This window comes from Choristoneura fumiferana, chromosome 26, assembly GCF_025370935.1.
Source record: "Choristoneura fumiferana chromosome 26, NRCan_CFum_1, whole genome shotgun sequence".
Lineage (NCBI taxonomy): Eukaryota > Metazoa > Arthropoda > Insecta > Lepidoptera > Tortricidae > Choristoneura > Choristoneura fumiferana.
In genome coordinates this window covers 7,687,105-7,692,034 of record NC_133497.1, presented here as the reverse complement: position 1 = coordinate 7,692,034, position 4,930 = coordinate 7,687,105, and the positions used below count along the sequence as shown (strand labels likewise).

At 34.6% G+C, this 4,930-nt stretch overlaps 1 long non-coding RNA gene across 1 annotated transcript; it reads left to right on the top strand.

The window, feature by feature from the left end:
* Positions 1-943: 943 nt before the first annotated feature.
* Positions 944-2,369, top strand: LOC141442860 (uncharacterized). The gene is made up of 2 exons (XR_012452974.1): positions 944-1,648; positions 2,186-2,369. It is a non-coding gene; the product is annotated as an uncharacterized lncRNA (long non-coding RNA).
* Positions 2,370-4,930: the final 2,561 nt, after the last annotated feature.

Genomic DNA, 4,930 nt, shown 5'->3' with positions numbered 1-4,930 from the left:
AAGCTTCATAGACACACCATTAAATTTATTCACCAGTGTTCCCTCACCATAGAACTCATGGTAAATTTCAAATGTTGTATCTTTGCACATAAATTCCTAAAACCTCAGAGGTGCGAGTTTGGGTTTGAACTCATGATCTTCTGCTTGAGAGCCGATAGCAATAGCAAAGCCAACAAGACTTGATATACTTCATCTTAGTCAGATATGTGATTATTAGTGTTTCCCTCCTTTTCTGTCTCATGACATAATTTATCTAGTCTTGTTGGCTTTGCTTAAGAACAAATTGAGAACCTAGCAATGCTCTTCTAATCTAAATCCAAACTAGTAACTATAAAGAGAAGGATTTGTTTGTGCTTGTTTGGATTAAGTAACTCAAAACTACTAAACCTGTACTTATATTATGCTTATATTTGCTTTTGTATATTATCACTACTTTTTATACATACATTATTTCAAGTCAAGGGTAAATTTTGTTGATATATTGATTTGAGATATGACATTTTTCTTAAATACTAACAATGTGTTGTCCCGGGAAATTGTGCACTTCAAACAGTTGCAAACAAAGGTTTTTTTTATAATTCAGTCCATACATGTGTTCCACTGGACGTAGGTCTCCTAAGTTTTCTATTATTTGCTAACATGATTTTTCCTATTCATCCTTACATACAACTAAGGAGGTATTAGAAGTACCTAGAATAGAGTTTATAGTATGAACTTACAAGCAGCCCTGTACAGTACTCTATTTGTTCAACTAAACCGTTTTCTTTGACAAATAGGTCCTGCATTTCATCACCAGACGACAAACATACTCTGCACAAAAATCCCATTTAAAATCTGATTCCTCGTTCTTACTTCTTCCTCAGTGAACACTGTAAAATAATTAAATGGTAAATTATTTCGATACATACAAGATGCCGTTAACAAATGAGTTCTTAAATCACGCTATGGTCTCTTCTCAATAGTATGTAGGTTCCTCAATTTGCATAGAAGCTAGCGAAATCTAGCGCTCCTTGTTAAAATAACTTACCTATAAATTCTGCTTTCTTGCCATAACCAAAATATAATAGTGAAAGTACATCAATATGTTTTTATATCATATTAAACATTCAATCTTAATAATTAAACATTTTATTCAAAGATTAATTGAACTTTCTCAAGAAATTTGAAAGGAACAGAGAACATTTTACTAGTAACATTGCTTACCTACTCGTTTATGGACTGTACTGCAGGGCTACTATGAAACTCGAAACTCGATGTTCGTGTCGTGCGGTCCCTCTGACACTTATACTACTTAATACGAGAGTGAGAGGGACGGTACAATACGAACTTCGAGTTTCGATTTACGTAGTAGCCCCGCTGTATCTGTCATTGCTTTTCCGAGGTAAAAAAAACAAAATGTCGGTTATGTCTGCAAAGTTTTAGAAAACTTGTGGTTTTACAGTTTTTCCAACCTTTTTTTGCCGTTTTTTTAGTGAGTTGTGTTTTCATTTGTGTTTTAGTGCTTCCTCCTCCGTTAAATTCTCCTCTGATTTAGCGTCGAGACGAGATAGACTGATTTTAGTATCTATTATCTACTGAACGTAATTGTTAAATATTATGTCTTTTCTCATTTGCTGCGTGCCTGGATGCATGACGAGAAGTGGAAAAGGTAACCATTCTAATAAATTAGTTTACCAATTGTAAGGTTGAGCTTTCAGTCTCTCATAAAATACCTATTGAAGTAAGCTTGGCAAAGGCGAATGATATCGCTAGGTATACATTCTAACTGTATTTAAAAGGTTAATAATAATCATTAACCGTTGTTGAAATAGGGTTTCTTATTTTGATCAATGTTTTTGGCACCACAGCCATCGTATCACATCGTTATTATGCCGAAAAATATGCTGAGAGCCCTATGTCTCTGATTAAGGATAACAGATGGAATGATGATGAGGCTACCTCTGCGCTTTCCAGAGAAAAAAGGTCTTAAAAGACAGACAGATCATATAAGCCTTTATATACCTATATTATAAGGGATCATATATGTGATCATTTATGGGGTTCCTTTTTTTTCTTTTGTGGCACAAGTTCAAATTTGTTTTATGAGAATAAAGCACAATTGCACATTATATGTAAGAACAAGTGTGCACTTGTGCTTTTTATGAATCTGAAAAAAGAGTATAACATAACTTATTTTTATTTTTAGGTGTAAGTCTTCATGCATTCCCAGATCCGGCGAAGGAAATGAACAGATTTCGAACGTGGGTTCAGAATGTTGGTGGTGATATTGTTTACCTGGATAGCCCCTTAGTCACATTTTACATGTGCTTAACATGCATAGTCTATTGCAAAAACTTATATATTAATAAATGGCGATTGATGAAACTGAATTAAAACCTTTTGCTTCCCTTGCTTTTTATCCCAACCCGTCATAGCGCAGAGATCTAAGCAAAATAGTAGTAAGACCATTAAAAGTAATACGTGGTATATTAACATTTGGTAAGTACTGATTTTTATAGTAAAATTTCCTAAGTGCCGTGAACTTAGTTGTCTTCTTCTATTTTGCACTATCTCATACATTTTTACTTAATTTTATCTATAGGCGTAATATTGATAATCTACAGGATGAAATTTAGGACTTAATATAAAATTTGTGTTTCATGCTCAGTTAACGCTGGGTAGTATAGTGCATTTACTCTTTTGTTGAAATAAATCTAAAAAAAATTGTGGTTTCTATACATTATTGAAATACGAAATCATGAACAATGTATGGAAACCGGAAATTTCATCAGACTTATTTCAACAAAAGAAGTAATGCATTATATTACCCAGCAATAACTGAGCATGAAACATTAATTGTATAGATAGCTATGTATACGTAAGCGTACGCACGCACACATGCATAGGCGCGAGCTTTAACAATGAGAACTAGATGGCACCTCTTTCCATACAAACCAATACAAGTTCTGAGATACCCGTCTATCTCCCTATATATACTGTAGTCTTTGGTGGTGTTTACGAAGATCATACCAGCGCGATGCACCAGCCTCCAAGTACCCATCCGGTCGTGTGACGTCACTACTCAGCGGCCAACTTCAGGATTGCTAAGCAAAATGCTTCTAAACGGCCGTTCCTGACGATGATGGCCTCGTCATCCTTATCCGTATTGACGCCATCCCTCTGCAACATCTGCTTTTTTTGCATCCTCGTTCATGTGAACCACATGTTTAACACAACAAAAAGCAGTATTTTACAACATGCTCATTGGATTGTCTGGAAGAGAAAACTGTTCATCGAAAGACCGCCTATTGTTACCTGAATTTTTCTATTTTTTGTAATGTTCTGTACTGCTTTTGGTGATCAATAAAGAATATTGTATTGTATTGTATTGTAATAAAATCTATTGTGTTTAAATTTTGAATGATATATATACTCAGCGGCACAAAATTTGGCCCACTTTACATACAAAATTATTATCTTACCTATCTAATATTTAATATTTATCTCACGTACTATATATTGCTAAAATTACCTCGACGGTTCTGCGACATTGCAGGCGGCTGAGGTAAAAAAAGATAATAAAGAAAGAAAGATTTATTTGGTTCCATCAGTTCCACCACCATCAGGTAGATGGAGGGTGAATTCATTATTTTTTTAATTTTATTGTTATTGAATATCAAATAAAAGATACTGGCCCATTCTAAATATAATAATATTATAGGATTATCAAAAAAGTACGAAATAAAATTAAAAGGATCCAAAACCCGACTGCTCTAATTTAAAAAGAAAAAAACTTAAAGCAAAAAAAAAATGTCCAGTACTCTAGAACTCTATTATATAAGTAAAAGTTCAACAGTTCTGGTGGGACACATTACCGTGAATTTTTGATTAGGTCACGATGTTTAATGGCTCCCGACTCTGAAGTTTAAGTCAGTTAAATAAATTCTAGACTAGGTAATTTATTGAATCAGGCGTTACTTTGCGGAGGTCCATATCAATGAACTAAAAAAGAATTAGAAGCTAAGCTTATGCAAAATATGCGTGATCATGCAGTTCCTCCACCTCCACACTGTAAAAACACACACAAATCTCACAAACCCATCTATCACCACCACCACACTACACTGACGCGTTTCGAACTCAACCAGAGCTCATCTTCAGAGTGACACTACCGTTCACCATGCTACCAGTTGTTGTCTAACAACTGGTATCATGGTGTACGGATGTGTTTACAGTGTGGAGGTGGAGGAACTGCATGAACACGCATATTTTGCATAAGCTTAGCTATCGTAAGATCGCGGGTGAGCAAGGCAATTCTTTTAGTTCATTTTTAGACTAGACTTTTTCCTTTTTAATTTTTATTTAAAGTTTTTTTAGGGCAGTCAGGTTTTTTATTTTTAACCGACTTCAAAAAAGGAGAAGGTTATAAATTAGGGTTTTTTATGTTTGTTACCTCATTTATCAACAGATTAGAATTATTTTTTGATTCGTCTAGGAATTTCTTCAATTAGGTCCCATAAGCACCAAATCAGGATCATAAGGAAATCGAGGAAACTCTTCAAATGTTGTAGGGACTCGTGCATTTGCTCTTGAAAATCATCATTTGGTGAAGTGGAACTGATGATGAAGGCCACAGTTGATCATCGGAGTTACTACTCAATAACAAGTATTTCACGGGTTGAATTTTATTTACTTTAACACAGTTGCTGAGCAATTTATGCTCCTCGTATTGCATATGGTAAAACGGGTGGTAAAGCACCAGGCAGGACTCCTCAATAATGAACGTCTCTGCATCGGAAAAAGCAATCTTTCGTCAAATGCAGTTGATATATATTGTATCTCAGATTATTTACACTAAAAAGTGTGTGGAAAAAATATACTTAACAATAAATTTAACCGACTACAAAAAACCATGAACATCATTTTCTACCAGTCTGAAGTCGGTCGGTGC